General features: G+C 35.4%; 1 long non-coding RNA gene across 1 annotated transcript; it reads right to left on the bottom strand.

Moving 5' to 3' along the window:
- Window positions 1-2935: 2935 nt before the first annotated feature.
- LOC147406107 (uncharacterized) lies at window positions 2936-11504 on the bottom strand. The gene is made up of 3 exons (XR_015175763.1): window positions 11213-11504; window positions 9618-9705; window positions 2936-3199 (listed from the first exon to the last, which is right to left on the bottom strand). It is a non-coding gene; the product is annotated as an uncharacterized LOC147406107 (long non-coding RNA).
- Between the last annotated feature and the right edge of the window lie 2782 nt (window positions 11505-14286).

Genomic DNA, 14286 nt, shown 5'->3' on the forward strand with positions numbered 1-14286 from the left:
GGGGAAAATTCGATAAAATCGAGAAACATCGAAAAACATCAAGTTTGAAATTAAAACTAGCTAGAATGATAAATCAAGAATTCCCATGTTGATATCATTTATGCATTCAACAAGTAATCATAGATTCACAACATATTCATGCTAGAACCAAATTCATGTGGCTTATTGACCTTACGATTTTAGTAACTTTACTTGCACAAGGATTCTATATATTAAAGATCATTCCCAATATCATTAGAATTAGAAATATGCCCTTTAAGTTTTAGTAGGAAACCTTGATGTATAGGAATCTTACTAAGAGAGGATCTTTAGGCTCTCTATCTCCATTTATATAAGTGGGTTAACACCTCATAATAGCAATAACAGTGAGAAACATACAAACTATATTCATAGGATTATGAAGATAGTGATATCCATCAATCACTAGAATCTTAGCTGATCCCAATAGAAAGGAAAGAGAAGGTGAGTCTAAAAATTGAAGAATTCATATTTTTGGGGTTTACGCACTTTTATTCGTTGGCACATGGATTGCTGAATGGACACCTCCAGCACATATTATTGGATCAATGTTTTTGGTTTATGGCACAAGGTAAGTACCATAACTTTGATTTTTAGCAACATGAATAAGTTCTTGAGATATATGCATGATTCTTGATCTATTGAGAATTATAGAATAATAGTTATGTGAATAAAATTTAAAATCTAACATGTGGTACCAGAGCATTGATTTTTTGGATCTCTAAATCTTGGATTAAAGACTATTCATGAATGATTGATGCAATATTTTGTTTGGACCTCTTTTAAAATCTTGTAGAATATTTAATTTGAATTTAAAATTGATTTTAGGTCTTCAATTTTGAGTTCTTTCTATTGATCTCAAATTTTCGATTTTGAAATCTTTTTATTGATATCAGATTTTGGGTTTTGAAGTTCTTTCTATTGATCTCAGATTTTTGGTTTTGGGTTTATACTAATAATCTCATATTTTTAGTTTATAATTCATACTATTGATTTTAAATTTTTGGTTTTGAGTTCTTACTATTGATCTAAGATTTTCGATTTTGAGTTCTTTTTATTGATATCAGATTTTCGATTTTGAGTTCATACTGTTGATCTTAGATTTTTGGTTTATAGTTCATACTATCGATTTTCATGTAGATGCATGAGCTTCGAAACCTTTGTGAAGGTTTGAGCTCATCTACTTGGGTATTGGAGTTGTCACCATTCAATTAAGGTGTGAATGGACCCCATAAAATTATTTTCAAAATTAATTTTCCTTGGCTTATGTGACTCTCATAACTAAAAGAATATGTAAAGGTCTACCTAAAATTCTAAGTATGAGAGTTCGGTTGAGGGACAAGGAAGGTGTTAGGCACCTTGTCCCTCCCATCCAAAAATGGTTACCAATATGACCATAGATGAAGCTTTTAAAAATATTTTTTGGGTTTTTAAAAATAGAGGAGATTATAGAAAATGTAGATACACGTGGGTTTTGAGCTCATCTACATAGGTTTAGGAGCCGCCGCCATTCAATTAAAGTGTGAATGGACACTATAAAAAAAATTATGAAATTCTATTTTTTAGCTTTTAGTGGCTCATATATCCAAAAGATAAAATAAATGGTCTACCTAAAGATTTATAGTAAGGTGGTTCGGTTGAGGGACAAAGAAGGTATTAGGCACCTTGTCCCACCCATCCTAAGATAGTTACCAATATATGATCATAAGTAAAGATTATAAACTTTTTTTTTGATTTTTGAAAATAAAGAAAATTATAGAAAACTAAGGAAAATTGACTATAATTTTGTTTCGAAAAATTAACAACTCAATATGATGGACAAGCCCTTATTAGAAATAGGTGTTTGCTAGATTTTTTTGTGAGTTTGATATTTTGACGGAAATCCACATGGATCTCATCATTTGGAGTCTCAAAACTTCAATGCAAGTTTATGTGCTCATTAGAGAGATTTTATTTATTGGTTTGATCCTTTGGTGAGGTTCATGATTTGAACCACCATATAAGAATCAAGACTACATGCATGAGATTTTGTCCATTTTGGACTACTTTTGTTGGTTCTAAAGGTTGAATACAGGTCTATAAAGACCAATATTATTTCTTATAGCAATTTTAGAAGAAAGTGTATACAAAGTATATGCATGTGATGGACTTATTAAGAGAAAATTACCTCCAATGAGGGTTTACTTTTTAACTCTATTGCCATCAAAGAAAGCAAGATAAAAGGCAACTATTCTAGAATTGAAACTGTAAGGAATTGAAATCACCTATGCTATGGAAATTATATTGTATAAGAGTGAATGAAATTAAGACAATCCTAATCTAATGCTCTCAAGGAGCATATTAGGACATATTGGGGAAAATTACCTCAAAGAGGGATTATTCTCTCTCCCCTAGCCTCTGGACTAAAGATCTAAGAGACTGCATTAAAAAGTATGAAATTAAACTTGCATATAGGAAAAGTGCTTAAAATAAAGAGGGGGGAGGTAATAAGAAAGGAAATATTAGAGAGGGTGAATAGAGGGTTTAACATCACCTTGGTCTTCTTCTTTTCTTCTTTCTTCTTCTTCTTAGTTTGTTCTTCTAGGAAATTTTAAAGAGGTTTTGAGATAATAGCAAACCTCAGAGAGGTTTGGGAATAATTTGAACATAATTTTAAATCATCAAATGAGTTCCCTTTGCCTTTGCCTTAAATATGGGTCATATTATAGGAGTTTGGAAAATCCTTGGGGATAAACTTGTCCTAAAATCTAAGGTTCTCGTTTGTGGCGCCCCGCCGAAACGCTAACACAAATCCCCATGTCAGATCTCGAGGTATTATGTAGCACCTCGAAATTTCGGCATGGTCTCCTCTGTTTATGTTAGCATTCCAAGGCGTTCAACCTGCACCTGATAAACGACATACAATCCTGCATACATATACAAAATATAATACTAGCGGAAGCCTATATAAGTCTAATAACGTACGAATTATCAGAGTGCGGAAGAAGAAAATTTACGGGATTATACAAAATTTTCTCACTCTAACAAGAATCCTAACGCTCAATACAAATCTATAATACTCCTAGACAAATGGAGTATAACTCCAATACTTACCAAGTGACAAAGTCTGGCTATCTATTTGACCCACCAGATGATTCTCACTCGTGCTCTATACTTGTCTCGCCAAGCTTTAGATCTGAAACTAAAAAAAATAGAGAAGGAAAGGGTGAGTAACAAGGGTTACCCAGTAAGGAAGCAACAATTTCTGCCAATAACCTCTCCTAACATGAACGAATAAACATACTGAATCATTTTAAAATAAACAAAATTTTACAGAAGAAAACTACGATTAACTGGTACATATAGCCAGGGATGAGCAACTAAACATTTTAAAACTCACATTACATCGATCAGCAGTACTCACTATAACATTCTCTTTTTATACAAATCTAATTGATCAAATGGAAACAATAAACATGCATTTCATCTTATATATCAAAATAAGCAACATATACATAATACACAATGGTGGAGTATTGGAATTAGAGAGTTGGGATTCACGACTGGATCGCTCCCAGTCGGGACATGATGTTACAATTCTTCTCGGGTTTTTAGTTCCTGATTTTGTGGCTGGTCGCTGTTTACCACGCTTGGTTGACCATTTATCCGGCTCAGGCTGGCCGTTTGACGTGACCGTAAGCAATGGGTCTCTTTTCGATGTGTCAGAACGTTCGACTACTATAGATTGTTAGTGATCACTGACTAATCATCTTCGTCTATGCCTATCAGGCGTACATGTGATTCCCAAAGATACAAACCATTCGTATACGACCACCTTTACATTACAAGTTCACTGGTAAAGATAGAGAGGAATAAACCCGGATTCCAGTTGTGACTCCACTCTCATACGCGTCCCATACCACGTATGAGTTTGGTGGTCCCTACCGTACATCCCAGGATAGTACACCACTCCGGATGATATGATGCACTATCCCTTCAGGCATTCACAAACTCTTTAACAGCTCACAAAATAGCTACTTATATATATTATTTTCATTTGAAAACAAAAGAGAAATTAACAATACAAGGTTGAGAATAGATATCCAGTTTCCTACCATGCAAGTGTGGCCACCCGGCCTAAAATAAATAACATAACAGAGCGCCTCGCGCTAACAGAAAGTAAATAAACATGCAACCAGTAACATTATCCCTGGATATCCGTTCACCAACCTGCATACAACACAACAACGTAAAATGCAGACATCACCCCTCGGGTGTGACTCTGACATTTTACCATTTCATACCCTTTTTCCCTTTTTTTCGACTTTTACAGTTTTCAATCTCTTCATAAAATATCCATTTTCTGATATTCATCAACTCAATATGAGTTCATTGAATATTAAATCACATTTTTCAACTATACAATTTATTTCTATCAATAATATTGAAAAAAAAATACAAATTTCATATCAAAACGGGGTCCGAGCAGTGCACAAGACCCAATTTATGGCAATAACCCGTTAAAATACTCTACCCACGTATAATTTGTTAAAAATACAATTAAACATATCAAACATGCAATTTCTGGCGTGAATTTTGAAATAAACAAAGAATTCTATATTTCGAAAATACATCCAAATTTTTCCAATAAAATCCTAAATGCAATTTTCACAATCTATGATTATTAATAGAAATTCAGAGTTCCTTACAATGTCTAGGCGAAAGGATCGAAGCGTGTGCGCGAAATCGAGGCGATTGCGCGGAATTCGAGACGGATCAAACTTCGAAGCGGCTGATTTTCGAAATCGACCCGGTGGTTTCGAAGATCTCGATGTGCTCGTCTCTTCTCCCTTCTACGGCGAAAGACGGTTTGACCCCGAAATCGATGAAAACCGAGGTCGAAGTTACGAAAATCTCCGTATAAAAATACGGCTGATTTTTGACTATACGGGGTGAAAAAACGAGAAAACGGAAGGAACTTGGTTGGGTTATGTAGAGAATGAGGCTGCGGACGTTTCTCCCTTCTGCGTCGGAAAGCGATTTGACCCCGAAACGGACGAAATCCGAGGTCAAAGTTTCGAAATTTCCGTATCCAAATACGGCTGATTTTTGACGATATCGGATGAAATAGAAAGTGAAATGAAGAAAGTTTGGGTGGGTTTTGTAGAGAACGTAGCTGCGGACATTTCTCCCTTCTGCGTCGATTGTCGACGGCGAGCCGTTTGTGAGAGATCTGAGGTGGAAGGTCGAAGAGAAAAGAAAAAAAAAATTGTTTTATATGTCTCGGCCGTATGGACGCGTTGGGGAAGATGAGTTATATAAAAAAAAATTAAAAATATTATTTAAATAACATGTGGGACAAATTCGGTATTTTGTCAATTGTTTCGATCGTCGATAACTTTATCATCCGGACTCCAAAACTGACAAATGAATACTCTATTTCGCCTAATTTTTCATTCCGGATCTAATGGTATAGTCAATTTCTACAAATTATGTCTCCATCAAAAATTTACATTTTTGGCCTGACGTGACCCCTAAACTTGATGTCGTTTTCGTTTTTGGCGATAATTCAACTTCCTGATCTCCAAAAATGACAAATAAATAGTCCATGTTGAATAATTTTTCGTTATGAACCCAATGGTATGATCGAATTTTAAAAATTATTCTCTAACAAAAAGTCACTGTTTTAGCCTGGTCCGACCCGGTAATCGAGGATTTTGCAACTTTTATATTCGGACTCGCATTTGAGCGTGCTTACAGGCTAAACTATGTTTTTCGATCATTTTGAATCTAATGGTGAGGTCAGATTCCATTAAAAATGATCAAAAACATCCTAAGTTTTACCCTAAATCCCACTTTCAAGATTTTCTTAAAATCCACTATTTATTTTTTTCTCGAGATACGAATTAAAAATTCGGGGTGTTACATTCTCCCCCCCTTAATAAAAATTTCGTCCTCGAAATTGAAATCATACTTATCAAACTTTGTCGCAATTCCACTAACACGACATGTATAATAAACACTACCTATTTTCGATTACTATCTATTCTTAGTCCCAAGCCAATCTCATTTATAACTCGTAGACTTATGTCTCCCATATTCCGTCAACCCAACACATTCATTAATTAATCACTCTAATTCAAACTTGTACTCCAACTAATCCATTATTTGTATAACCACAAGATAACAATCAATTCACATTGTATCACTTCCCCACAATGTCTATCAACCACAATCCTTTCACATCTTCTTTATTCTTTATCTTTACTTTTCTCATCAATTACATCGTCTATTATGTTTTACTCATAATTATTATGAATATTACTCCCAATGCATAGTCTTACCGCAACACACCACTATCCTTATATTCGATTCGATATTACATTTTTACTTATTGCGATATTTCCTCAAAACCTCTGTCATAACCTTTATAATTTAAAATCTTACTCGAGGGGATAAATCCTACATTTATTTTCTCACAATTCCATTAAGTCACCATTAATGTAACATTATCACAAGATTATTCTTTCTCACATTTTACATCGACCCACCTCCTAACTTATGCTCTACTAAATCTCTTTAGGATGGATGTGGGCACAGGCAGGTGGTGGTCACTGCTTCTACGGAATCATAATATTTACTTATACCACTTTTGTTTCGATGAGTGAAAATGAGCCACAATCGAAATCTCGAAACGAGTACTTGTCTATAGAAAGTATTGATCACGTAACGAAAACGATAATAATAAAATCTCTACTAGAAGTGATCGTGAAATGAGAAGGCAAAAGAAGAGTTAAAGCTGACACTAAGGATAGAAAGATGAAAGGCAAAAGATGATCTATCTTTTTAAAGAATGATAATCAATTCAAGAAGTCGTAAAGCAAGAGCTGCTTCATCTAATAGTTCAATCGTTAGGCCTCCCAAAGTTAAGTCATCTTCAATCGAAAAGAGATATACGCAACTCCCTGTGTTGATATTCGAGGAAGTAGCTCTCGATATGAAGGATATACAAGAAACACCTACTTATCTACTAGCGTAATATCCGAGTAATTGACTAGACTATTGATATAAAGACTAGCGTACCAATTGAACATCACTTGTCTTTTCACACTTTACAATTATTCTAATACCTATTTTGCAAGTTCTTAAATGATCTTCCAAAAATCTTATTCTTTCTTCGCAAGGCCTCTCAATGGTATAAATAATTTCAATACTTGACCTGTGTCAGTGGTTTCTAGCTCTAGCAAGTGTGCAAACTCTTCACAGAATTATATGATCTAGAGGAACTAGTATTGAATATAACTCCACTTTTTAATATTATAATTAAAAATCATTACTTCCAAAACTTCATCGGAGATAGGTACTTTCTCCTAGGTCATAGCTTTTACTTGCGCCTGTGATAGAGGATATTCTTTCTTGATATGTCTCACCTGATCAAACGCGTAACAATGTCAATGATCTTATCTTCATAGATCTCTGTGAAGTGGGTAGTTGGAAGACTAGGGTCTGTAGGCTCTGAACCTGCCTTGTTGATTCCTTTGGCCCTGTTGGCATCATTGGAGCTTCAACTGCTCTCTAACTCAGTGATGGGAAAACTCTACAACTTGATAGTGGAGGAGTTCTATATTGTGGATACCTTGATCCGGGGAAGATTAGCCTCGAATTCATCGACCTCTTGGCCGGATCTGATCTGGGAAGAAAAGAAATCTAAGGTCAACTCATTTGTCCCTTGGAGGTCTGAAACTCTATCTCCTCTCATTCTATCCTTTAAGCTCGATTTACCGTATCTCTATAATTGGTAATCTCAATCATCGACCTCCTGGCCCTTAGGTAAGTTTATAGTCCTCTAAAGAATTTACGGGCCTTCTACAGATCTGTCAGGATAAGCTCGGGAGCATATCGTGACAACCTAATGTACATCATATCTTAGTCTCTGTAATTGATAGATTACCCTGCACTAATCTCAAAAACTTAGTATTTGATTTCTCGAGTAATCTCGGATATAAATCTATCGAGAAATATCCTCTCGAAGTTTACCCACTCAAACGATCCATCTCCCAATACATTCATCTCAAAATGTTACTAATGATTGGCATCCTCGTTCAACTGGAATGTAATCACCGTCACCCATTGATCTCTTGGGTATTACATGATACTCAAAATCTTTCAGGTCTTCAAAATCCACTCATTGACCTCAATCGGATCGGAAAAACCCCCAAATCTTGGTGGACGTAATCGTTGAAAATTCTACAACCACATTATTGGATTTACTTATCATTTGGGCTGGGGAATTCTCTCATTCTTCAAAGGCACGACCTTGTGGTAATGGTCTCTAAGGTTGAATAGTATTTCTCTTGAGAATAAGTCCAGCGATTCCTCATTTCTTGGATTTAATGGTACACCTTACAATTGTGGTAAGTCTTGTACAATCTCTCACTTCCGATCGCTAGTCTTGTATGTTCGAGATGGCATGAATACGTTATCAACTTTAGTAATTATCTCATACATTGGTTTGTCTAGTATATTTCGAAGCCACACATCCTTAATCAACTAACGTTGACCCAAATATTACTTTCATTTATGTCCCAATTTGCTACATTCATAACATACCACAACATTTTTCTTTCGATGGATTTAGTAGTATATGTTGTTTCTTATAAAATTCTTCCATCCATTGAGTTGGTATGTCTATAATATCCTCCTCACGTATTGTTATTTTTCCTAAGAATTTGCTAATTTCGTAATTGTTTGTCTCTTATTACATACTAATTGCGTTATTTCCACTTGGCTTCGAGGTGTTAGTGGTTGCATTATTCATATTTCTTCTCTAAACTTGTCATGAGACTCAACCACCTATCCGATGAATGATATTAGTTGTGATATCAGGTCAAATGTCTGATCCAGAACCTATCTTGTCTCTGTTGCATTTTGGCCTCTACCTTGTCCATTCCTCTAGTTTATGTTCATCCGTATTAAGGCACTTATCATAATAAGGCCAAAGCTACTCTTACGTAACTATGAATTACTATCATAGATTGGAACTTAGTAATGGACTCCATTTCCATTACTAAAGAATAAACTTAGAATCCTATCTTAGGCTTACAAGGCTCTATAAACATCTAGACACGGAAGAACTCATCATTCCAATACGGAATTACTAATGAGCTCGGATACCGAATTCCTAGTGACACTCTATGATTATCGCTCTAATATATGTGGTATCAGCTAACTCTTCAAAACATAGCAGATCAGTATCCCATACGGATCTAATACTATGCTCTGATACCATCTGTGGCGCCCCGCCGAAACGCTAACACAAATCCCCATGTCAGATCTCGAGGTATTATGTAGCACCTCGAAATTTCGGCATGGTCTCCTCTGTTTATGTTAGCATTCCAAGGCGTTCAACCTGCACCTGATAAACGACATACAATCCTGCATACATATACAAAATATAATACTAGCGGAAGCCTATATAAGTCTAATAACGTACGAATATCAGAGTGCGGAAGAAGAAAATTTACGGGATTATACAAAATTTTCTCACTCTAACAAGAATCCTAACGCTCAATACAAATCTATAATACTCCTAGACAAATGGAGTATAACTTAATACTTACCAAGTGACAAAGTCTGGCTATCTATTTGACCCACCAGATGATTCTCACTCGTGCTCTATACTTGTCTCGCCAAGCTTTAGATCTGAAACTAAAAAAAATAGAGAAGGAAAGGGTGAGTAACAAGGGTTACCCAGTAAGGAAGCAACAATTTCTGCCAATAACCTCTCCTAACATGAACGAATAAACATACTGAATCATTTTAAAATAAATAAAATTTTACAGAAGAAAACTATGATTAACTGGTACATATAGTCAGGGATGAGCAACTAAACATTTTAAAACTCACATTACATCGATCAGCAGTACTCACTATAACATTCTCTTTTTATACAAATCTAATTGATCAAATGGAAACAATAAACATTCATTTCATCTTATATATCAAAATAAGCAACAGATACATAATACACAATGGTGGAGTATTGGAATTAGAGAGTTGGGATTCACGACTGGATCGCTCCCAGTCGAGACATGATGTTACAATTCTTCTCGGGTTTTTAGTTCCTGATTTTGTGGCTGGTCACTGTTTACCACGCTTGGTTGACCATTTATCCGGCTCAGGCTGGCCGTTTGACGTGACCGTAAGCAATGGGTCTCTTTTCGATGTGTCAGAACGTTCGACTACTATAGATTGTTAGTGATCACTGACTAATCATCTTCGTCTATGCCTATCAGGCGTACATGTGATTCCCAAATATACAAACCATTCGTATACGACCACCTTTACATTACAAGTTCACTGGTAAAGATAGAGAGGAATAAACCCGGATTCCAGTTGTGACTCCACTCTCATACGCGTCCCATACCACGTATGAGTTTGGTGGTCCCTACCGTACATCCCAGGATAGTACACCACTCCGGATGATATGATGCACTATCCCTTCAGGCATTCACAAACTCTTTAACAGCTCACAAAATAGCTACTTATATATATTATTTTCATTTGAAAACAAAAGAGAAATTAACAATACAAGGTTGAGAATAGATATCCAGTTTCCTACCATGCAAGTGTGGCCACCCGGCCTAAAATAAATAACATAACAGAGCGCCTCGCGCTAACAGAAAGTAAATAAACATGCAACCAGTAACATTATCCCTGGATATCCGTTCACCAACCTGCATACAACACAACAACGTAAAATGCAGACATCACCCCTCGGGTGACTCTGACATTTTACCATTTCATACCCTTTTTCCCTTTTTTTCGACTTTTACACAGTTTTCAATCTCTTCATAAAATATCCATTTTCTGATATTCATCAACTCAATATGAGTTCATTGAATATTAAATCACATTTTTCAACTATACAATTTATTTCTATCAATAATATTGAAAAAAAAATACAAATTTCATATCAAAACGGGGTCCGAGCAGTGCACAAGACCCAATTTATGGCAATAACCCGTTAAAATACTCTACCCACGTATAATTTGTTAAAAATACAATTAAACATATCAAACATGCAATTTCTGGCGTGAATTTTGAAATAAACAAAGAATTCTATATTTCGAAAATACATCCAAAATTTTCCAATAAAATCCTAAATGAAATTTTCACAATCTATGATTATTAATAGAAATTCAGAGTTCCTTACAATGTCTAGGCGAAAGGATCGAAGCGTGTGCGCGGAAATCGAGGAGATTGGCGCGGAATTCGAGACGGACCGAACTTCAAAGCGGCTGATTTTCGAAATCGACCCGGTGGTTTCGAAGATCTCGATGTGCTCGTCTTTTCTCTCTTCTACGACGAAAGACAGTTTGACCCCGAAATCGATGAAAACCGAGGTCGAAGTTACGAAAATCTCCGTATAAAAATACGACTGATTTTTGACTATACGGGGTGAAAAAACGAGAAAACGGAAGGAACTTGGTTGGGTTATGTAGAGAATGAGGCTGCGGACGTTTCTCCCTTCTGCGTCGGAAGCGATTTGACCCCGAAACGGACGAAATCCGAGGTCAAAGTTTCGAAATTTCCGTATCCAAATACGGCTGATTTTTGACGATATCGGATGAAATAGAAAGTGAAATGAAGAAAGGTTAGGTGGGTTTTGTAGAGAACGTAGCTGCGGACATTTCTCCCTTCTCTGCGTCGATTGTCGACGGCGAGCCGTTTGTGAGAGATCTGAGGTGGAAGGTCGAAGAAAAAAGAAAAAAAAAATTGTTTTATATGTCTCGGCCGTATGGACGCGTTGGGGAAGATGAGTTATATAAAAAAAATTAAAAATATTATTTAAATAACATGTGGGACAAATTCGGTATTTTGTCAATTGTTTCGATCGTCAATAACTTTATCATCCGGACTCCAAAATTGACAAATGAATACTCTATTTCGCCTAATTTTTCATTCCGGAACTAATGGTATAGTCAATTTATACAAATTATGTCTCCATCAAAAATTTACATTTTTGGCCTGACGTGACCCCTAAACTTGATGTCGTTTTCGTTTTTGGCGATAATTCAACTTCCTGATCTCCAAAAATGACAAATAAATAGTCCATGTTGAATAATTTTTCGTTATGAACCCAATGGTATGATCGAATTTTAAAAATTATTCTCTAACAAAAAGTCACTATTTTAGCCTGGTCCGACCCGATAATCGAGGATTTTGCAACTTTTATATTCGGACTCGCATTTGAGCGTGCTTACAGGCTAAACTATGTTTTTCGATCATTTTGAATCTAATGGTGAGGTCAGATTCCATTAAAAATGATCAAAAACATCCTAAAGTTTTACCTCTAAATCCCACTTTCAAGATTTTCTTAAAATTCCACTATTTATTTTTTCCTCGAGATACGAATTAAAAATTCAGGGTGTTACATCGTTATTTACAACAAAACCTCTATAGACAACCCAAATGACCTCTATAATCCTTAGACTTAAGGGTCTTTCACCCACCTAAGTTCTCACCAATCATGATGATCAAGATGGTAGGATGGTAAAAGGTCATAATTTTTAGAGAATTCTTTAAAGAGGGAAAAATAGTCTTAGGTCTTTGGTTTTGGGTCAAATCTTAGAGAATTAGGCTAGATGGCATGTAAATATGAATGAGGATTTTGGGTATTAATGTCATCTAACTCAACTAACTCTTTAACAACCTAAGTTAGTCTAGTCTTTGCTCAATAGTTTTAGAGAATTCTATGGGTTGGGCAAAACTGTTAAAATCTCTAGAACTTGATCTAATTACATTGACTCTTCTAGGATTGATGATAGAATTAGGGGGTACAAGTGTAAACTACCTAGATTAGGTTCTAACAACTTGAGGTTAGGATAACAATTACACTCATGTGGGGATCAAATTGACCAAGGGTCTTTGTCAAAAGAAAATGAGATTTACAAGAAGATCTTGATGGTGGGCTTATTAGGAAATTAAACTATGTGTAAAAAGGTATAATGGGGGTTCTCTTGAGAGAAAAATTAATTAAAATGAGGATCAAAGGGTAATTAACCCTTAAAAAATTCGAGAGCATATGAGACTCAAAACCACCCAACAAAACAGGCTTTAGGTGACCAATGGTTAGTGTAAAATTTCATTCTAGCCGTTGGTCACCTCCATACTATGTAAAAATTCCTTTTGATCATTGGTAACCTATGGTCAGGATAAAAAAAGTTAAGCCTGGCCGTTGGTTACCTCCATACAGTGCAATTTTCTCTTCTGGTTATTGGTTACTTCCATACTAGACAATACTCTTTTTTGGACATTAGTAACTTATGATCAGGTTAAAATTTAAGCCTGGTCGTTGGTTACCTCTATACCAAGCTAAAATCATAAATGTATTTTGTTTGTTGGCTCGACATGGGGTCTTTGCAACCACTTGAAAATTGACTTGAGTCAAGTCCCTTCTCAAAAGATTTTTGGTACTCTCATGCTCGGTCTAGGTAAAAAATGGGGTATCTACAGGTGCCCTTTTTTGTGAGAATTGTGTGCAGTGAATCACAAATATGTAGACTCAAACTCTTTTGTGCCTAACCAAGCTCGAGTTTGCTTACTTGTTCTCCTTTTTGTTTTAGTGAATTCAGATTGAATCTTTGAAACCAAGGAATCGATCTTCCCAAGTTCTAGGTCTGATAGGGAGTTTGCTTGCTTGCTTGTTCTCCTTTTACTTTAGTGAATTCAGGTTTTGGCCTTGGGGTCTATTTCAATTTTTACAATTTGGAGGCGCTTTGCATCAAGGGCCTAGTCAACTTTGAGTGTCTACAATACTCTTTAAATTTTAGTAGGAAACCTTAATGGATAAAAATCTTACTAAAAGAGGATCTCGCTCTTTATCTCCATTTATATAAGTGGATCGGCACCGCATAATAACAATAACAGTGAGACGCGCAAACTATATTCATAGGGTTATGAACATAATGATATCCATCAATCACTAAAATCCTAGTAGATCCAAATAGAAAGGACAAAGAAGGTGAATATGAAAATTGAAGAATTCAGATTTGGGATTTACGCACTTCGATTATTGGATCAACATTTTTGATTTATGGCACAAGATAAGTATCCTAACTTTAATTCTTAGAATAGGTTCTTGAGATATATATATGATTTTTTATTTATTCGGAATTATAGAATAATAGTAATGTAAATAAGATTTGTATGTTTAAAATCTAACAATTCAAGGTTTATACTATTCAAAATATAAAAAAGACCACAATTATGAGTTTGAATTAGGAA

Source organism: Akebia trifoliata, chromosome 3, assembly GCF_017979445.1.
Source record: "Akebia trifoliata isolate Shusen 1 chromosome 3, ASM1797944v1, whole genome shotgun sequence".
Classification (NCBI taxonomy): domain Eukaryota; kingdom Viridiplantae; phylum Streptophyta; class Magnoliopsida; order Ranunculales; family Lardizabalaceae; genus Akebia; species Akebia trifoliata.